The 22,837-nt window shown below is 44.0% G+C and overlaps 1 protein-coding gene across 10 annotated transcripts in view; it reads right to left on the bottom strand.

Moving 5' to 3' along the window:
- The window catches only part of GPHN (gephyrin), a 1,934,090-nt gene that overhangs the window by 1,732,822 nt on the left and 178,431 nt on the right, over window positions 1–22,837 (bottom strand). Inside the window, exons 1-2 of one of the 10 annotated variants that reach the window (XM_078659534.1) lie at window positions 15,780–15,983; window positions 14,947–14,985 (exon numbers count right to left, since the gene is read on the bottom strand). The exons of 8 other annotated variants lie outside the window; for them this stretch is intronic. The gene's annotated coding sequence lies outside the window, so the exon portion shown is untranslated. Of the gene's footprint in view, window positions 1–14,946; window positions 14,986–15,779; window positions 15,984–22,837 lie in introns of those variants that run through there. One more of the 10 variants, XM_078659536.1, reaches the window with a different exon arrangement.

Genomic DNA, 22,837 nt, shown 5'->3' with positions numbered 1-22,837 from the left:
CAACCATTTGAAACCAGGACCCGGTGTTCTAGACCAGGCACCAGGGACAACTTGGAAACGCCACACCTACCAGCAATATCCTAACCACTCTAGGCCCAAGGAGACCCAGGGAGATACCCGGCACATCGTGCGAAAAACCTTGATTAGTTGCGAGAAGTGCGTGAGCTGGGGTATTTGACGCCACAGTATAGGGTGGCCCTGTCACTACGAAGGCAGCCTGGCCAGTACAGGTATGGCTTGTGGTCTCAGTAACCCCTCCCACTCACATCCAGATCTAAACTACAAGAGGACCATCATCAACTATAGCCACAGCCATGCCAGCACCCATCAGCCAAAACTGCAGCTACTGCTAATATTGTACCGGATTACACAGCATGACTTTCAACGGCTGCAGCAGCTACACTTCGTCCTCATCCCCACCACACCTCACGCTGATTACAGGAAGCCTACATAGTCCACAAAGCCTAAAGTACGGACTTCCAAGGAGGAACCACGATTACAAAGTGACTGGAGTGATTCACAGGAATCCCTCCAACTCAGGCGGTGAGCTAGGGTGGAATGAGATCCGGCACCGGGGAAGGCAGGGGCACCTGGCAGAGATTTATCCTCATTGTTCTCTACACGCTTGATAAGATATCAAAGCGCTCTAAAAGTACTCATATTAAATTTGGTACCCATCAGGCAATTGGATACACTTTGTGTAAGGTGATCAAAGGATGTCTGCAACACCGCAGAGGCCTGATATATGGCTTCAACTCCCCCAAAGAATAATAAAAGCGGTAAGCAAGCTATGTGAACAGTTTACACTCGGTGGAAGCTCTCTTATAGACTTTTTCACCAGCGTCATAGTAGCGCAATAGAAAAACAGAGGGGCTTAAAGATAAATGCCCTAATGACAGTCAAGTATCAGCATCTTTGAGAGGGCAGCTTAAGCGAAAAGGAACTCAGTCTGAAAAGCGAAATTGTCACAGCCGAAGGTATATTCTGGCCAAGCACCAGAGGCATGCACAACACCAGAATAAGTAATAACCAATACAAAAGTAATTTAGAATTTAAATCACCGTAAATAAGTATGCTCTCAGACCCTGAGTCCAACCAACAAAGAAAGAACAAGGAAAAACAAGTGCAAAAATTTCAATAGAGTCTTTCTTTAACCACTACCGCGCTACCGCGTTTTCCCGCTGTGCGCTGGAATTTCAAAAATGCGCGGTTTGTGACAAAGCCAGCTCGTCATCCGCGTAGCGCAGGTAACGCCCATGACGAGCTGGCTTTGTCATCCGCATCGAAGGGATTAAGAAAAAATAACCCTTCGCGAATGGTCAAGAGTAAGAACCCATAGGTAATATAAATACGAATGAACCCACAGTGCGCTTTCCCCAATCTTTAGTTAGACCATGCCGAAGACGCATTCCATCCTGCCCCTAGTTGATGGGGGGCAACTCGAACATTGAAAGACACTCTGAAAATATTATGGACTTAGAACTTACACCCAAGGCCGAAGCTCGGTCTACCACTGCAAATCTAATTTGCGGTGGCTGGCTGTAGTACTACTAGCAGCCCTAAGATTCTATCTTAGCCCATGCGCCATTGGCACCAACTGCAACTCCTCTTCCCTCCCCTTACTATATTTGACGCTGGTGCATAAGTGCAATTCTAGGGCCTAGGATGACAAAACTCTATATAGCAAAATAGAGGGCAATTTGGAAGGTGGTGTATGCCAGACTCCACCGGACATTTTGATTTCACAAACTCATTACGCTATGGCGCAGCAGTGTGCCCATGTAGAATGAGCAATAGACGCAGAAGGATTCATATTATTACCCCTCAGCGAAAAGAACAAATTTCAATACCACAGATCCAACACCCGCCTGGAAGTTGGGATGGAAACAACAAATCTGACCAGTCTCTAGTCAAATGTTGAGTAGTAAAAGTTACAGGGATCAATTAACTCCATCCTGGCTGCGATGATAAATGCTTGGACTTGGTAATCGGTTAAACTAAGATTACAATTTGACATTTCCTCATGCCATAAACATGCCTTCAGACACAGCGTTCAACCTATGAACCGCACAGGGGTGTCAGAGCACGGAGGGAAAATTCACTGGCCTTGTCATGAGGAATCATCTGCCAAAGCACTACTCCAGTCCTGGGATGGCGCATGCTTTGGCAAACAACGAAAATAGCTGATGCTGCACTAAAAATAAAACCCCTACCCCCCACAGACCAGGCAAGGAATAGTAAAAAGTGTGAATAGTAAAAAGTGAGAATGAACAATGGACTACTTCACTTTCAAAAAAGAGCAAAAAAAAGATTTTTTAAAAGCCAAAAACAATGTCGCCCAACAAAATTTGCTAAACTTACAAAACGGAGATAATAAAAACTATGCTAACTCAACGAACAATAGTCCAGTTATCATGTATAAAATAGTTTTTAAGGGAAAGGCGGCAGTCAAGAAAGTTTATGAGCATTTGATTAAAACATAGAAACTTACCTTTTCCCTTCCAGGGAGTTTCCACCTACGGCGGGCTTCCTAAACCACCGGCTCCCGCACTGACCTTCCCCAGGACCAAAGACACACAATCAATCATGGCGTCAAATCGACAGACTCCCCACACACCTATTTGGTTTTTAGGTCTCGCGACCTATCGATGCGCATCGAGCGGAGCGAGAATTCAAGTGGCCAAAATCTTCGTGAAACCACCAGCTTTTTGCTGGCGGTTTTCATGAAGTTCACGTGAACCACCTGATCAAACACGAACGCGCATCAGCCTCCCTCCCTCCTAATTGCATTTGCCGCACAGCACATCAAAGGGCTTCGCCCAGCGTGCGCTCTGCGGCTTCTCGGCTTCTCCTCCCCTAATTATTCTTGGATGGCCGGCCGGCACACAGCCTTTCTTGCATTTCTCCTCCCCCTCCCCAGCCAGCTTCCCCCAGGCCGTGTTCCCTCCCCTCCTACCCCATCCTCACTCATCTCTCGCACCCCCTCCTCCTTCAGGCCCCCACCATTTGCTTCTGCTTGTTTGATCCAGCGCTCGTGAATGCACTCACACACAACTGACGTTTGCGCCCTTGATCGCGATCGATATCACTTTCACTTTTGCTGCCGGGCGGCCGTGTGCTTGTCTAATAGGGCGTGATATTTTCTAGACTGTGAACTGCAGCTCTCAACCCCCGTACTATGAGAGACGAATCATTACTTTTACGGCCCGTGCTGTCATTCCTCGTCTGCCTTCCAGCACTTTCCTGTAACTTAAGGAACCGGCTAGCAGCCACGGGCAGCCCACTCAGAACGCATCTTGACAAAAGGCTTGATGTTTGCTTTCGTGCATCTATATTTGAATCTGTAAGTATATGTACCTCCGAATACTAGCGTTTCCCCTCGTGCACAGTTTTGAGATCCTTGTTCTCATTCCCAGCCTTACGCAAATTAATTGATTGCCTTTACCCCTTGGTAACTTGTACACCTTTTCTGCTACTGCCATTTGTTTACCCGATCAAACCTGACCCTCTATGGCCTCGGGCCCCTTTATCTAGTGTAGCGACGCACTACCACCCCGGTTTTTTGCACCGCTCCCTGTAACTCACTGGTTCTGCCTCTCCCACTAACTCCTCCTTTGCTCAATCTCCTTTTACACTTTCCAGATATCCGACACCAACCGAACATGATTATCCTGGAAGTTGAACTCTGTTGGCAGTCCACAACTACCCCCTATCACTTTGATTGTTTACTGAGTGTACTTCCTGCGTAATAGCAATATCGATAATTATGCCCCTTGTATTACCTACTCTATCACAATGTCCAATTTTGCGTTACTGAATGTTACTCCTGTATAATAGCAATATCGTTAACTATGACCATTTGAACTTACCTGCGCAATCACTTGAATTACCCACGCTATCACAATGTCCAATTCTGCTTCACTGAGTGTTACTACTGTGTAATAGCAATATCATTAATTGTGACTATTTAAACTTACCTGCGCAATCACTATGTCCAATACTGCCTTGCCGTATGCGAGACTATACACTTCTGTTCTCTGGTGCTCTACAGTATATACATTACACAGGCCACTCACTACTGCGTTGATGCTACTGTTGTTTTTGTCCTGTCGAACTCATTATCGTTACATGACGTTTATGGAACTTCACCTACCAGTGACAGTATTGACCACACCTTCAATGTGTCTCCATTCCTATGTGCCTCATGAATATGATACTTATTTATGCAGATTTTATTATAAATTTGTCGCTCTTTTTCACTTTTTTTCATGTGTTTGCAGGTACTGTGTTAGGTTTACTTTTATGACTAATATCTTAAATGACTGTATTATGATCTTTTGACATTTTGGATATGGCTCTGACCATCTGTGTCTCAATAATATGGCAATAATATTTTGGCTTATCTAAGGACTACATCTTTTTCCTGTAACTACTGTGTGCCATTTAATGTATACACTTATGACTTATGTTCACAAGCATTGGCATAGCCAATAGGTCTCGCCTTTGGGACCTTATAAGTGTTTAGCCATGCAACAGTTGATGTTGTTGCACCAAGGATATTGTGCTGCATAACTAAATACTTATAAGGTCCCAAAAGCGAGACCTATTGGCTATGCCAATGCTTGTTCTTTTTCTCTTCTTTTGATGTTATATCTTACCGTATTTGCGTTTCTTTTACAATTGTTCTAGTTGATATGATGCTTTGAATATCATATTATCAGAACCCTGCTTGACACGTATCAGCATCCATCAATGAAACTGTCTGGGATGACATGCCCTGTATCTGTTTTTCCATTATGAGCAACAAGAGGCGCACGGCTAGGAAATCAGACCCTTTTGTCGAACACTCATGACACCCGAGAAGTACAGCTCTTAAAACCATACAGCTGCGCCCTCTCTACAGTCACTTTTACCACACAAACCCTCTTTAACCGGTCAAATTACGACTTGGGCCTTATTGTATTTCCCCAGCCCTCGTAACGCCTTCCTTAGATCAACTATAATCATTGCTTTTGGGATATGTGATTTCTTTTAACACAGGCAGCGCCCTTGAGAATGTTCTAGCTTGATGTAATGTGATACATGACTAATGTCCTGTGATGACTTACTGTTTTCACCTATGCATATTGATACGAGTACAGGATGTCAAGTTAAATTCCCCTGTTTAACATTATGATATGTATTGTACAGGTACAGTGAAAACCAATAAAAGATATTCAAACAAAAAAAAAAAAGTTTATGAGCATTTAATAATAACGCAACATTCTGAGCCCATAGTGCCGAGACAGTGTGCACAAGTTCTCACTGAAAGAACAGCTTAGGACGCTTCTGAATCACTTACTTTGTTTCAATCTATGCTTGAGGCAGAACTGACCACAAGTCCGTATTCCCGGACTAGCACATTATTAACTATATGCACTCCGCTAATATCATGCAATGTATCTTACAAATAATTATGCATTTTACAGCAAACTAGTGAACTACAAGGTTGAAATGAATGTTGCTAGTAAATAACAGTGGAGTGCAATATGACGCATTTTTATATTTTAGTTGGACATGTTGGTATCAGTGAAAAATATTATATGAGAACTGTACACCTTATTGTTGAGTCCAATAAATCTTCTTTTTGGGTACAATTTCGCTATCATTTGATGTTGTACTTCATAGCAGATTACTGTATCCTATCTTGCCTCTAACTATTTTTCAAACATTTCACTTATGGTGTTAGGTGCATTTATTAGTGATATTTTATCTTTTGTATTCATTTCAAAGAGGGTAAGCCACTATTTAAAAAAAGCACAGTATTTTGAGGGGGTGCTCTGTTGGAATCAATATAATTGTCGAAGTTTAATGGTGGCCACTGCTCGCTACGTCCTCTTTCCCTACTAGAACCATTCTAGCATTGCCAGAAGGCAATGAAGTCAAAACTTGAAGCAGCTAAGCCTCATTCCTGAAACAGCAACGTTCTTCAAGGTGGGGGTGATCAGGGAAAGTAATAATTTTTGCAGTCAGCAGAGTGCTGCATCAAGTCGAGAAGCTGAAGTGGTAAGCTGAACAGGGTGAGCGGCGTATGATGCTAATCACAGTGGTGCCACTCATGAAAAGTCTGTCAACTTACTTATGCTGGTGTGCTCAGGCACAGACACAGACATCTGTAGATGTTTCCATACTCTCCATCTTTCTGTGTGTTGGCACAGGTACAGATGACCAGGCTCGTCATGTCATTATCCGGAGTTTTTGTAATCAGAAAACGCATTCCTCAACTAGTTGAAAGCTGCCACTGCCAGTCAGGAGTTCTGGCTTGGGGGAACAGAGAGAAAGTTTCCTATGTCATCCACTGTACTGTAGTGTTTGTTGCCACAGTAACTGCACTCTCAGTCCAACCGTTGGACGACTACTGGGTTCCAGCAGTGGTACTATTTCTTCTATATTTAAACTCTATAGCCCTATTCGCAATACTTTATCAGACCCATGGATTATCCATGAAAGAACAGTCTTCCACTGGTTCTAAAAGATGATTCTTCCAGCGTCATTTCGATACTCATTTGCTAGATTAATTTTAGAAGCAAATCCCACACCACCTCCTTCAGCCCCTATAGCACACACCTGCCCTACTCATTAGGGCACAGTATACATTCGAGCTTCTACAACACCTCCTACATGCTGTTTCATGGCCTCATATTGGCTTTCAAGTGCCTTAACTAATCTAGCTACCTTGAAACTATTTTCCTGATGATGTCGACGGGTTTTGCGGTCTGTGGTGCAGCCACTATTTCTCTGGGATTGGTAGAAAGAATGGGACCAGATTCCAGATGTAAAAGTGGCATCTGAGCCAGTCTGAAGGATGATGGTGTGGGAGGCATGGGTGGAAATAGAAGCTAGGAGGCTTTAATAGTCTGTCAATTGTGAGATTTATTAAAGAAAAACCAGGATGGCCGTGACGTTTTCTTAAGGGTTTAGAGTTCTTGGGGTGGTGTACACAGAGTCTTCTCCTTCCTGTTGGTATGTTGGTTTATCCGGTGTCTGCTGACCCTCAGGACGCTCAAAGAAAGAGACAAAGTGGACAGTAAGTATTCTGCTTAAGACTCTTTAGATTAAAGCACCACACCTGGTGCGGTATCCAAGGGTTTCTAAGGTAAGGAAGGTTCACTTAAAGTCTGAACTCCCTTTTTAAGGTGGCGACAGCGGTATCGCTTTAATTGGCCTGTGACCCTGGTTTACCTAATTTGAGTGAGGTCAAGTGAGGAGTTTGGGAGGTAGTGCTCAGGGAGCAATTCAGGCAAGTATAAAAAGGGTAATGGTGCGGGGAACACTATTTACAGTGCCCTGTTTTACCTGTCCTCCCTCCTCCCACAATGTCCCTCCCGCTTCCCGATATTGCTCAGCTGTGCCCCGTGTGCAGAGTCACTCACCGTCCAAGCCGTAACTCTCCTAAGTTACGGCGGCGGTTGCGCCCTCCTGGGGGGGGGGGGGTTGGGATCCACCAGTCTTCGGACCACTCCTCCGCATCTCCGATGTCTTCAGCGGGTTCCTCCGTTGCTCCATCTCATCCCTCCTTCTGCTCGATCTTCTCGGCTCCTCGCAACTCCTCGTGGCGTCCTCTTCCGGCCTCGGTGACGACAACACGTTCTACGGTTGAATCCTCCTTTTCTCTTTGCCCCACATGTCGCGATTGGGCCGCTTTGTAGCTTCCGCCTTCTATTTCCTAAAACAGAGAGGTCCCGGACCAAGAGTTACGAGGGTTGTTGTCTGTGATTGCCTCCGCATGTGTAGGTAAGGGCTCTGCACTCACGGAGTCCCCTCTGTGTCCCCTCCAACATCCCCTTTCCTTTATTTTCTTGTTCACAAGAAACGACCTACTGGATACCTAGAGAGGAAGTCAGCATTGGTTTGTGCCTGTCCTTTCCGATGGAAGGTTGTGAACCTGTAGGGCTGTAATGCCAGGAACCATTTCAAGATCCGATCATTGTGCCCTTTGTTACGTGCGAGCCACTCCAAGGGTGCATGGTCCGTAAACAAAGTGAACTCTCTGCCTTCTAAGTAATATTTTAGGGATTCGATAGCCCATTTGATGGCCAATGCTTCTTTTTCAATTACTGCATAGTTCCTTTCTCGGGGATATAACTTTCGGCTGATATACATGACCGGTCTTTCTTGTCCCTGTGTGTCCTTTTGGGATAACACAGCTCCCAGTCCATACTCTGAAGCATCTGTTTGTAAGATGAAGGGCCTGGTGTAGTCTGGACTAAGTAATACAGGTTTGGTTATCAATGCCTGTTTTAAGCTATGAAAGGCTTGTAGCATACAAGTTGTGGGGTTGTGGAGTTCTGCCTCAGTTTTCCTCTCTTTCCTAAGGAGATCAGTGAGAGGTGCTGCTATCTGTGAAAAGGAGGGAATACATCTTCGGTAGTACCCCAGAATCCTGAGAAAGGCTCTTAGATCCTTCTTTGAAAGGGGAAACTCTAATTTGGCTATGGCAGTTACCTTTTCGTCGTGGGGCCTAATGTAACCTTCTCCTAATAAGTACCCTAGGTATTTAACTGATCTTCTGGCTAGATGGCTTTTAGCAGGATTGATGGCTTTTAACAGTTTGTGGTCGGAACTCTGCATCATTAGCAAGACCATGTCATCTACTTTGAAGACCCTTTCAGCAGCCTTTTTGTCATACTGCTTTTTCTGATTTTCTTGGGCTTTTTCCAAATGGGTTTTCACTATGCTTCTGATCTAGGTTAAATGCGTTTTTAAGCTCCATACGTATTCTGGGAGAGGTTTGGCTCCGTTGCGCTCTTCTTCCCACTCCTCTCTGGCCATATCCAGGAGAGTACAGGGTTGCCTTCCGTAGAGCAGTTCAAAAGGAGAATACCCCGTATTCTTCTGCAGTTGACACCTTATGGCGAAAAGAGCTAGAGCCAACATGTCCTCGCATTTGGGGGATTCTAACTCTAGGAGTTTTTTAGGGTGGTTTTAAGGGTGGCATTATACCTCTCAACAAGGCCATCCGTTTGCGTATGGTAGGCTGCTGTACGGATCTGATTTATTTTGAGCTGTTGGCATACCGGTCTCATTACCCTAGAGACGAAAGGGGTTCCCTGATCCGTAATTATTTCCTTTGGAAACCCCACCCTCGAAAAAAAAGAGGCCATGGCTATTTGGGTCGTATTGGGTTGGCGCAAAGCAATGGCTTCTGGGAATCGTGTGGCATAGTCAACGATGACCAATACATAGTGACACCCGCTGCGAGATGGCAACAAGGGGCCTATCAAGTCCATCCCAACTCGGGAGAAAGGTCCTTCAATAACGGGAAGAGGCCGTAAGGGAGCTGGGGTGGTTTATACCTGCTGTTTTTCTGGCATATGGGACACTCCTGACAGTATTTCCTAACTTGATGGTATATCCCTGGCCAATAAAACTGAGCTAGTATAATACTCTGTTTTATCCCCTCCAAAGTGGACCCCTAAAAGGTGACTATGTGCCAAAAACAAAACCTTTTCCCTGAATGCTTGTGGAACTAACAATTGTGGTTTCTGGTCTCTCCCCAACTTCCGGTTCAACAGCCCTTTTATCCTTAAAAACTGGGGACCTACATTTTGGAGATCTTCGTTCTCCACTGCCTTGTTCCAGGCTTCTCTAAGCGTGGGATCTTCTCTTTGAGCCGTATGGTATTGCTGATCGTGTTCCCAGAGACAGCTATCAGTAGTTTGGGTTAATGCTATATGAGTCCAGTCTCGTTTTTCCTTCCTCTTCTGGTTTTTACTTTTCTTTTGTTTGGAGGGTGGCCACTCTTGATCCGTGAGAAATGCAAATGGAGCAGTTTCTCTCCACTCATCTTCATTAGACTGGGATTCTTTCAAGATGTCCTCCAGATAAGGATAGTCTCTCCCAAGGATAAAGGGTTCGGGTAATTTAGGGATAAGTCCCACATCAAGTTTCACGGGTTCAATCTCTTGGTCATGCTGTACTGCAATTTTTGGTCTCCATGTATACAATGTTTACAGTCCCTTGGGGATCAGGTACACCTCCAGGAAGGTCTGGGGCTGCATAACAGTCTGTAGACAACCAGTATCTATTAGGGCTTCTCTGGGTTCTCCGTTAACAGATACCGGTCTATGGTGGGGAAGAGCTCTTCCGTCTGTTGCTCAGAGATAGGAGCGGGTTAAGCCAATCTCCATTGGCTCTTCCTTCTGGGGACATTGTCAAGCTATATGCCCATATCCACCGCAGTGGAAATACTGGGGTCCTTGTGGGATCGGTGGTCTGTGTATAACGGGTAAGGGACCTGGCAAGAGAGTTACAGGTTCTGGCTTCTTGGTGGGTGGGGGTCCAGCGGTCCGGGTGGCATTGCCCCTCTCAGGGTGTCTCCAAGAGACCTTCCTTTCGGACACTCTTGAACACGGCTAAAAGCACTGGCTATCTCTACCACATTTTCTAACATGAGGTTGGTGTGTTGTCTGACCGATTTCTGGATGGGAGGGTGTAGGAAACTTAGGTATTGTTCTCAATAGACCTTCCCCATTATTTCCTCCTTGGTAGCAGTTATTGGCTGTAGCCACCGGTCTGCCAAATCCCTTACCCTATAGTATAATGCCCTTGGAGTTTCTTGGTGGCCCTCTCTGATTTGTCAGAACCTGATCCTGTATGTTTCTGTGTCGATTCCCATACGTTCCAAAATGCTCCGCTTGACATCTTCATAAGGGGTGAGACCTAGGGGATTGACTGCTTGGTAGGCTGATTGTAAGTCTCCTGAAAGTAATGGGCCTAAGTACTGCCCCCACTTATCCTGGGGCCATGCTGCCGCCCTGGCCATTCGCTCAAAGTTTGCGAAGTAGAAGTCTGAGTCCTCCCCGGCAACATACTTCTGCATTACTACTGAGGGAAGGCTAGTATGGGGTCTTGATTGGCCTAGCGTCTCTGCTAGTTTGCCTATTACTGTTTCCTGGGCTGTGCTTTGTTCCATGAGGGTTCGGTGTAATTTTTCGCGGTCCACCTCTGCTACAGCTAGGAACTTTTCCATGATTTTTCCTAACTGTTCCTGGTTATCCGCCATTTTCTTCAGAACAGCCTCCATTTCCCCCGATCCCAATTCTGACACCACCTGTGGGACGGATGGACGGAAATAGAAGCTAGGAGGCTTTAATAGTCTGTCTATTGTGAGATTTATTAAAGAAAAACCAGGATGGCTTTGACGTTTTCTTCTTAAGAGTTTAGAGTTCTTGGGGTGGTGTACACAGTCTCTTCTCCTTCCTGTTGGTATGTTAGTTTATCCGGTTTCTGCTGACCCCCAAGACGCTCAAAGAAAGAGACAGAGAGGACGGTAAGTTCTCTGCTTAAGACTCTTTAGATTAAGGGGGGGACCCTTCACCACACCCGGTGCCGTATCCAAGGGTCTCAAACGTAAGGAAAGCTCGCTTAACGTCTGAACTCCCTTTTTAAGGTGGCGACAGCGGTATCACTTAAATGGCCCTTTGACCCTGATTTACCTAATTTGAGTGAGGTCAAGTGAGGAGTTTGGGAGGTAGTGCTCAGGGAGCTATTCAGGCAAGTATAAAAAGGGTACTGGTGTGGGGAGCGCGATTTACAATGCCCTGTTTTACCCATCCTCCCTCCTCCCACAATGTCCCTCCTGCTTCCCGATATTGCTCAGCTGTGCCCCGTGTGCGGAGTCACTCACCGTCCAAGCCGTAAATCTCCTGAGTTATGGTGGCGGTTGCACCCTCCTGGGGGGGGGGAGTTGGGATCCACCAGTCTTCAGACCACTCCTCCGCGTCTCCGACGTCTTCAGCGGGTTCCTCCATTGCGGCGTCTCGTCCCTCCTTCTGCTCGATCTTCTCTGCACCTCGTGACTCCTCTCGGTGTTCTCTTCCGGCCTCGGTGACAACACGTTCTACGGCTGAATCCTCCTTTTCTCTTTGTCCCGCATGTCGCGATTGGTCCACTCCGCCTTCTATTTCCGGAAACAGCGAGGTCCCGGACCAAGAGTTACCCGGGTTGTTGTCTGGTGGGTCCCTGGCCCATGTGATTGCCACCGCATGTGTAGGTAAGGACTCTGCACTCACGGAGTCCCCTCTGTGTCCCCTCCGACAGTTGGGTTCAGTGAATTAGAGTCAGATGGGATTAGAAGCTCATGAATGAATCCCAGCACTCCTTTACATTGAACTGACAGCTCACATTTCATCTGAACCGGTATACACAGCTCTTTTCTGTTCTAAATATTTTATTGGCATTTTCAGTCCATGCATCTCCAACATTAAACCTGGATCTCTGGTGCCCATTTGGAACTGTGCTATACAGCGCCAGGGTTCAGAAATGAAATTTCTCTACTCTTCTGTCATCCTCTGAAGCTCCTTGAATGTCCAAGTAGGCTGGTGCTGTGCGCTATTTATATCACTATGTGTTTCAGTACAGCAAGGCTCAGTCTGGCAGCAAACAACACATCTGCTTTTAAAGGGCAAGTTTCAATTAAACATAAGGCTCTAAGTGTATCACCTAGATTTGTCATATTTGAAAACAGGGTTGTTTCCCTGCTGAGCAACCAATAATGAAAAATGTTTTAACCAAGTAACTGTTCTCTCGGCAAGCTGCAAGAACTCAAGGCATTAAGCTATGCTACCAGATTGTGTTTGATTTATGTAGAGGTCTGAATCCTTATATAATCACAGTTAATGGATATCGCTTTCTGGTCCATCGATAAGGCTGCGGTGTGTCCAACTGGTGATGTAAAGTTTAAGCACTGGGTTCAACTGCAGAAGGATTATCAGCGTAGATTGATGGTGGAGTCACAGTAATCGATACATTGTACTGTGAGTGTATAATTTTATCTGGATAAGTGTTGCCACGTGGCTTTACCATTTGGTGGGTTGACAGTTACATTTTCAACCGATTAGCTATAGATTTCAGAACATAGTCAACTTCTGTGCCCCTGTATCTTTTCTTAAGGCCTAGATGGGAGATCATGGATAAAACAAGCTTGTGTCAAAGAGCTGGAGGACGCAGTTGAGCTGCTGCAAGAGTTTCTGGATACTGAAAGATCACACTGGAGAAGAGATTATTCTCATAAAGAACAGGCTTTAACTCAAGACAAGGACCCGCAACCAAGAGAAACCGGCTGGCTTTCAAGCAACTGACTAGCAGATTGCTCAGATGGTCTGAACACCTACCAAGTTCAAAGAAACACACAAAGAGTGAAATGATAACTTTGGCATACTGTATCTAATATATGACAATAACACAACCGCTATTTCTGGATTCTGCATCGGGTCTGGTCTAAAATTGAGCTGGCATGCCATCCTCATGGTTACAACCACAAACTATTAGTAGCATCTCAATAGAAAAGGCAGCATCCAGGCTTTCTGATTGAGGCATTTGAAGGGAAGCTGTGCATTAGATCCCTATCCATGGAAATAACACATCCGGAACCCCAAAAATTGGGAAATGGTACAAATTATAGTAATTCAAAAATAACTGGTGTCCAATTTTGTAGAACTACTTACTGTGCATGTTTCCTAATGTAAGAAAGGAACTGGTTTCAAAATTCCTGAACAGTTACAGCTACTTTAATAATGGGGAGTCAGTCATGTGTATTATAACCCTCTACTGAAGACACAAACCCACGTCTTTTCTCCTCAATTGATATTTGTAGCGAAGGGGTTACAACGATTCACTGCGTTTAAAAACGGACCCCCTTTAACACCCATGCTACTCATCACATCGGAAAAATCAAGACTATGACTTGAAAGTCAAGGAAAACCTACAATTAGTGACCACTAACTGATTTTAAGATCTTTCAGAAATTTGCAGATGTACCACTTCCATCGTGAAGCCATGCGGCGTGGCATAATGGTGAAGCCTCAGATGAGAAAGTGTACAGTGGCTGTGATGTGATGGCCAAAGCATTCCATGATCTTCTAAAAGCTCGCATCCATTTAACCGCTAGGGCAGTTATTTTAAAATCAGTAAAAAAAAAGTGCCAGATAATAAAAAAGGTTTGCTTTGGAGAAACCGCCTCCCATGCTTTTGACAAATCAAAGTCCTGTTTATCCTAAATTCTACGTAAAAGGCAGCCTAGCCTCTCAGGCAGGCAGGCCATTCACATCTTCTTCATGGTTGCGACACCGCAGAAGGGTTCCAATAGCCACAGTCGATGCCTTTCGATGCCACATTAACAAAATAAAAAGTAATGTGTGTAGTGATTTTATTTATTGCACATACACCTTTTACAAGCCAGTTCATAGAGCACGTACATATTGACCTTGGAAGGATGCCTGGCTGAGTTAACCGTGCCATGATTTGAAACTGTACAGATTGCACAGCAGTAGGTGCGGAACTCACTGATCTATAATACCTGCTATTAGAATTTTTTCTTCCAGGCTTGGCGGGTGCTGATGATTCCGTGCTCCATGCAACAGCTCAAAGCTGAAGACAGAACTCCAGAAAAGCAAAGTACCAGCCAGTTCATTCTGGTAACAAACAACAAGCAGTGGCAAAGCCAACAGCTTTAGTATGAGTTCTGAATAAAACAGTTTTAGTAACCCTGTGGCAGTATATAGAATCCCTTGAGTGGTTCTTCCAACTTTTTGACTCCAGTGGACCCTCACTTTATCTTTCATGGAATCAGAGGACCCCCCAAGGAATAATTTTTGGGATATAGGGACTTCGGCCTAAGCAAGTTTGATGATTTCAACTGCAAAACAGTACACAATAATATAGAAACAAACATGTTGTACTTAGATTTCCTGCTGCTCAGCCAGTATGCATGAGAGTGTGTGTGTGTGTGAAATGTTGGAGTGCCTGATGACTGGGTAGAATGTTGGTGTGCCAGGTGGGCTGGAGGAATGAGTTAGAGAGAGTGGGCTGAGCAGCAAAGATGCCGCTCCTGGTGAGGCCATTACCAACTTATCTACTTATATCTACCATCCTGTAATTTACCAAGAAACATCTACTTTGACTTACCTCGTGACTACAATTCATCCTTACAACTCTGGCGACGATCTGGAAGAAAAAACCCTGCGTGAACTACCTACAAGCCTACATGAGGTTAGGAAACATAAACAAGAAACAAACTACGCATATTGGAATCAACTTCAAGTGAAAGTACTTTTAAACCAAGGAAAAGAATGCCCATCCCATCCCCACCAGTGTCCTCCACCATCTGGACAGCATGCCCTGGGTGGTTCACATTCCTTGCAACCACAACAAAAAAACATTTATCAAGTAAATACACAAATAAAATATTTCATTTAATTGATAAATATAAAAAAATAATCAAACGCTTAATTTGAAAGGGAATGTTGAGCGTTTCCAAATTAAATCGAGGCCACCCATTATCCATAGTATAGTCTGCTCCCACGAAACAATCTGTTACACCAACTTAATGTGTAGCCTCCAATTTACGACACGTATTAATAATGCCAGCGAAATAACCCTGACAGGAATGATCATTTTTAGCCACTGAAAACAATCTGGTGGTAGGGTTTATTTATTTATTTATTTATTCAGGCGTGACTTTCTATCATCACCGTTTAACAATAAAACCAAAACAATGTCAAGAGAGAAATGAGGGGGATGTCAAGCTGCGCCCTAGTCTCCTGCACGGATGCTGTCATTCTGGAAAGTGCCAGAAGCCACCACATTCCCGCCCGTAAGCACTAGGTCCGCACAGCTGTAGCGCCGACCTGCCTTTGCCTACGGTTTCTAGCTGCCCGAGTCCATGACAAGGCACAAACGGTGCAGTGCCTTGCTTTTCGCGCCACTTTGCGGTCTGCTTTTTTAATGATCCCTCTCACCTGCCAGTTCTCCATCAGCCCTCGTACATGTGCTGACTCAGGAATGCGCCACGCTTGTCAGAACCCGGAAGAGACGCTTCAGTACAGAGCCTGCCACTCACCCACTCTTCTTCCAACACTTGTTTCTGCTTTGTTTTCCCTCCCCCCACGTCTTTTCTAGTGCCTTTCTCTTCTCGCCAGCTGCTTCAAGGAGGCCTTTGGCGTCCCCGTAGCCTCCTTGTCTCCTCAGTTTAGCTCGAGCCAAGATGACGCAGTAAACAGAAGTGTGTGCGCGCGCGTGACGCACACGTTAGTTATAGCAGGTTGCGTCACCCCGTTTGGGTTCCCCGCCACTACTGTGAATGGCATTCACCCCTGCCTCGCATGAAGCTAGTTGTGCGGTAACCCCATGTTCAAACACTGTATTTTCCTTGAGGTCAGAATAATTCACACGTTTGAGGGCGGTTGGAGGATTACTTTGAGGGTTATAATTCAAGTTCATCTAAAGAGGGCCGGCTAGGCTTACAGAGACCAGTCGTGACCTTTCCTGCAGGAGAATGAGAGGATAGATGTGTAGGAAGGACTGATTACTAAAGTTCGAAGCAGAATAAAAAGATACAACATAACTTAAGTGACATTGTCACAAGTGAGGGGCAGACCGGTGCTGCGAGGGCTAGCCCTTCTTTGGCGCCCCTAACCCGGGTGACACAAAGGCAGCAGAAGAATAGAAATAATTAACTTTTACCTAACGGAGTCCTTGGCACAATATTTTGTTTTACATTTAGAATTGCAAATTGAGGACGAACTGTACATTTTGGACATCATTACTCAGATGAGTCATTCTTCCGCATATGGCCTTACCATAATGGCCTGAAGGACATCACCTTTTAGGCCGCATTGCTGTGGTTGCGGCTTCCGGGGATCCTTCCCAGGCCATACACGTGCATTTTCCAGAAGCATCGATAACTGTAGTTAGAACCAGTACCATATGTTTATGGGGTAGTGAGCGGAAATAGCTCATATTAGTTATCTCATCGTGAACCAGTGGATTTATGTGATGACGCAATGCATAATTGATGTAGCATGTATAGTTTGTTAAAATGGTCAGCAAAGAAATTTAAAATAATAATAATAATGTTAACTACTGTGCCAAGTAAGCCCGCTGCTTGACAGGAATAGTAGAAATTATCGCGGTTTAAAAATATTATTTATCTTGAGATTTACCCATCCAAAAAGATTGCTTGTCCATATATGCACCATTACGCAGTCTGCCTTGTCTCTGTAGATTTGCTCCTAATAAATACTTTCAAAGAGTTAAAAAAAAAAGTTTATGGGGTAGTACTTGCAAACTACAATTATGTTGCTTTGACCAATTCATAAGTGACCTGATCTTACAGCTGGCCGAAATTCACTAGACTGAAGGTATGCACCTGCCATGACTCCTGAGTCAGATGATTCAAAGGGGAGACTCATTTTATTTCAACACACAACGGTGCAGGTCCGAGTGCTCAACAGGGAAGAAAACAGACATGATACTCTGTGTTCGCTCAGAGAGTTGAGCACCACAGGTAGCTGCCCCATAGCTCAGTAACAGACACACCTTAGAGGTATTGAGGGGCAGGTAACACTGCAGAGCTCAGGTAGACCTCTTTACATGTTGATCTTTCTCTGCCTCAAGGCTGCCTCTGATTTTGCAATTTGTCTTTCATAACATGAATAGACAGACATTTAGCATCAGGTTTAATTGTATCCTTTGTTGTAAATCTTTCTTCACTTTCCATGGCTTTCTTTACTTTTCTGTCTTCTACACAGGGATCCTAGCACTCAGGATCGGACCTGGACAGAAAATAGACCCGAGCACCAAATTTAAAGGGGCTATTAGCGGATCAGAGACCAAAAAAAAGAGTGGCTCACATTTGCAAATCAGGGCAGAACTTGTAAAGAGAATCAGTATAGTTGTTTTGCAAGATGTAAATTGTAAATGTAAATGTATAGGCATTTATATAGCGCACTACTTACCCGTAGGGTCCCAAGGCGCTTCGACCGCTGCGAAACCCTTCCTGGCTTCCCTGAGAGATGGTCCCTTAATGGGTATCTCCAGGGTGAGACCAGGCATCCCCGGCGGTCTGGTGGGGCCGTTAGTGAAGATGAGGCAAGCTAATGCCCAGAGTTGCCGAGTGTGAACGCTGATCAGAGTGGGCACCGAGGCGAGAGAATTATCGAGTCCGCTGACCCTGGTCCAGAAACCTGCCGCGCCGGGAATCGAACCCTGGTCCCGGGCCGTCCTCTGCTCTCGGGTCTGGTATATTGCATGCATTTTTGCTTGCTGCAGGTAATGTTGGTTTTAGTATGAGTGAAATTAGCAGTAAAAATTTAAAAAAACAGTCCGCACACTGACTTATCAGACCAGACCGTCAGGCACTGCCAGATTGCCCTACAAGCCTGTCCAACCCTGCGAGCACCTTCAAAGTTTTGGGCTTAGCTTAGGCAACTGCAAAAAATTTATGTGGTGGCAAGGTGTTCTTGTCGTGAAGACTCAAGGGGTTGGCACATTACACAACTGGTGTATTAAAGTGAGTTGTTACCAAAAAAAAAAAAAGGACTATAATCGCTCATAAGCATTGCAAGGAAGCCTTTTCACACTAACACTTCTGGTGGACATTATGGTCAACTTGCCCAATTCACAGTCAAAACAAGGGTCGTCCAAATTAAAACAACAACAAAACTGTCGATTCTAGATTCAAAAAGCTTTATTCGATTTTTAAAAGAAAATCATAAAAGCGAACATTTCAATAATAAGTGCCCTAAACATTTTAAAGTAATACACAATTATTTAAAATCCAATAATAAATAGATAAAAACAATTATTTAAGAGTTATCACAGTTAATAATAGGGTTCATCAAAACAGGTTAATTCATTGTATTCCGGAATTTCACAACAGACTTTAAAAAACCAGAAACGGCATAAATTACAAAATCATTTTCCAGTTGATGAAGTCTGATAAAAGCAAGTTTGCAAATACGGATATCCCATTTTTTTTAAATTGGTTTCAAAAAGGTCCTCCGTGGAATTTCATAGAATTTACAAAAAAAGGCACAATGGATATTAGACTGGGCGGATATATCATCACAGGGGCAGATTACATTTTCCATAGTCCAATTATTAACATGAGGAAAGGTAATCAAACGGTGAAAGGTTCCAAACCTAAATCGAGAGAGTAACATTCGGGCATAACAGCTGGGGTTTGACGCAAGATACCTTTGAAGCCCTTCCAGAGGAGTAATTTGTTGGTATCTTATAACAGTATGCTTTATTTTATCCATACCCCACCTCTTAGTGTTTAAGTGGTCCATGACCATCTTTTTCAAAGATTTCCTAGATATTAATTCCATGGCCAGTGGACTAGTATAAAATTCCGAGTGTCCGAGCTCTGTCATCATGTTCTTCACATAAGTTAGCCATTTGATGTTACCTACTCCCTCAAGTTTGAGGCACTCATTAATTAGATCCCGATTTAATGAAGTCTCAGGGGCAACCCAGATTTTATGCCATAATAGAATGGGCGCTGTTTTAATAATATCCAGGATGTAGTGAAGCCCCAGTTCAATATGTACAAAATAGGTAGATGTTGATTTGGGTACAGTCAAGAAATGGCGGATGAACTGGTTTTCACTACACTGAATTTTTTGAGCGTTTTCCATTCCCCAGAGACCTGAGCCATATACAGCTGTAGAAACGCATTTCGCATTATAGATATGGATCAGCTCTCTCACAGGTCTACCCCCGATTTTAGCCTCAAAATTGTTCAGGGCGCCTATGGTCCTAGAAAAGGCCCGTCAAAACTGTATATTTGCCGTCTCTTTTCAATTCTTTCATATTTGTGATGCCTTGGTAAATGAACTGCATGTATGTATATGCACCGAATGTATCATGGTTTTACAAAATCACCAATGCTCTTTGTTTGGGATTCTAAGACTATTGTCACTCCTTCAAGAAAATAAGTGGGTTCTACTGATAACAGCTGCTTACAATTCTTTTTCACCTATTAAGATACCTACATTCTATCAAAATGACTCAGTGACCGACACAGTGGCTTATTGATGAACTGTATATTAAAGGGCATTTTTAGTTCGGGTACCTCAGATTTGGAACGCGTTGCGGGACAGTCTGAGGAAGGAAACTGAACTTCTCCCCTTTCGAAAAAAAACCTGGAAACTCACTTATGTTAACAAGCATGGCAGTAACCGGTGTTTCAACCCTCAACCGAGCGCTAAGATAAGGGGGTATTTGCGCGCTATATAAATGTTTTTAACATAATAACGAAACAGTATTTTATTGTCCGAAGGCATTGTGATGCTATCCCATTCTAAGCCCTGCTGCGCGGAGGTACACCTGTACTCCAGAGAGGCATAAAATAGTTTAAAAAAAATAAAGTAGTAAGTAAATAGGAGGGGAATCCTCAAATATCTATTTTTAAATATGTAACAAAATAAAAAAAAACACGAGGCCAAAGACGCTGTGCTGCTGAACATAATGCTGTTACCCAAATGTATAGGGAACAGGTGGAGGTGCATGACAGCATGAAGAAAAAAAAAGGTAAAAAAAGTATGTAAGCGGGTAACTCACCTTCGCAAAACCTGCATGCGGCACCCTGCCCATCTCCATTCTCTGAAGACAACCTACTCGGTCACGTGCTTGCCTTAATCTCTATTATTCCATTTCTACAAATCGTCCACGCCTCTTTTCAAGGATCATAAGAAACTCCTTAGTAGCTTATACCCCTGAACCTCCTTTAGTTCATTTATTAATCCAACCTACCATCTGCATGAACTCACATCATACCCGGACTAATGATCACATCTGAATCCTATTAATTTAATCTACCACAAATAAACTTAAGTAAATACACGGAATTGGTTCCTTGAGAGCACATGATTAATTACAATAACCAATAAACACTGGACTAACTGCTAACCCAGGGTTCCTGGAGCAGAGTGCAGCCGGCATAAAGCGCTTCAACCCTGGTAGTAAGCACTATATAAATACAATTACAAATTGAATGAAACTAATACACAATGTTCATTGCATTACTCTACGGATCCAGACTGCCAGTTCGCCTGAACGCGGTTCTTGAAGCAGTTAGCTCTCAAACCTAGTATGCTGCTTTTGAACCTGCCTGCATATGTTAATGTGGGATTCGTTTATTCAAATGAGGCGGGATTTAGTTGACAGCTCTCAGAGCATCTCTTTGGAATGGCTTCTCCTGCCGTGGCACCTTGGAATTTAAATGCATGCAGATGGGATTCTTTGTAGAGTCAGCTGTCACCAGGTGATGGATCTGAGCCACTCTCCCCCTCTTAAGAGATCGTCCATCTCAGACGGGAAAGAGGTGCCCTTTGCTGCAGGCAGCTGCCTGACTGGCATGGATGACTCCAGTCTACCAAGATAAGGCAGAGAACCGCAGCAGAGAAACAAAGAGGACACGAAGCAGATTCATAATAAAAAAAATTTAAAAAGTATTCAAGCGGATTTCAAAAAGACAGTTGAAAACTTCCTGTTTTTAAGGAAGCGGGCAAATGTTTTCTAGAGGGCCATGGAAGAATGTCAGAAGGGAGAAATACAGAGAGAACTAAATCAGGCTTAATTTTTTATCACATGCAAATTGTTTATAAATCAACTTTAAGTTAAAGGGTATTAAAAAATAAATTTGCACTAGCAAAGCCAATAGGGCTGGCATTGGGAACCACCCTTTTGACCCATCAAGCTAAAGAACAGCATTGGCTAAATGCGAAAATATTTTTGGTCACACATTGCCAAAGTAGCCCCTGGCTCTTAAGGCTGTGTGTTCCTTGTACTAAGGGCAGTATGCCATCACTGACATCGAAGTTTGCCAATGGACGTAGCAGGCAGACCCTCGGTCCTATTCTGTAAGCTGTAGTGCGTGGAAGAAAAAGGTGAATGACCCAAAAACTGATAGTCCCTACAAGGAAGTATATTATTTATAATTTTAGTAAAATAAAAAGGTCTTAGCTAACTCCAGACCTACAGAGATCCATGTTTAAAACAGCATGCACAGTATATTTTACGTCTCCAATTCATTAAGTCGCAATCCCTTTAAAAAAACGGTTTAAAAGCATTAGCAATTGCCATAGTTTTGGCTTTTGGAAGCATGCATTGTTCATTTGCAAACTTATGCAAGAGAAATCAAAAGTTTAAAAGTAAACTATTGCCATGTAAAAGTGGATTAGCATACATCTGAAAAAAAAGAAAGAAAAATAAACTCCTGGACAGTAGACACCAGACCGCCTCAACTGCCATTTGCTTGCGGCCTCCAGATCCTGCTTATTCAGCCTGATCCAGTGACAACATCACTGCCAAAGTTTTTACGCTTTCCGTGCTTCGCGCCAATAAACCGCCGCCCACCCCAGGACCTACTTAATGCAGGCCACTGCGCGACCGCTAAAGCCAATCCGGCCTACGCCCATCTGCACGTGGACCGCATTTAGCACCACAACCCCTAGCCCTAGCGCCTGAATGCTTCAGCTCAAACATTTGTTGGAGACTAAAGGACCTTAATCATGAAAAAAGTCTACACCTGTAGTAGTACTCGTCCGAACGGGTGCAGACTTGCTACTATTGGGACCGTACTCCCAGTTGTACACATGACATTCTCAGGCAAACTATTGGAAATGTCGACTGCGAAGTACCACAGGCTCCCAATTACTCAATGCGGAATTGTTCATGGTGTGCAATTACGCACTGGGGAAATGCAGACTGATATGCAAAATCACTTTTTTAGTTTTCATTTTCTGTCCTCAATAGGAATAACAGTCTCTAGTGCAAAATCACTTCCCCTATCCTCCCTTAAGGTTTGGAGGTAAACCATTTTCCTCCCAACCTGAAAAAGGGGCTACTCCAGTCACTTTCTGGAGTAAGCGTCCAACTGTTTCAGGGTAGGAAAGTGTTGTGGAGGAGTTAGTAAATGCCACCAAACTGAGAACTTTGTGGGTGTTCATAAACTTTCAAGACAAACCACTGTTTGATCTGTCAACTCCCTAACCTTTGCATAGGATTATTA

This window comes from Lissotriton helveticus, chromosome 9, assembly GCF_964261635.1.
Source record: "Lissotriton helveticus chromosome 9, aLisHel1.1, whole genome shotgun sequence".
NCBI classification, from domain to species: domain Eukaryota; kingdom Metazoa; phylum Chordata; class Amphibia; order Caudata; family Salamandridae; genus Lissotriton; species Lissotriton helveticus.
Note: the sequence above shows the minus strand (reverse complement) of the source record. Positions and strands in the feature narration are given on the sequence as shown.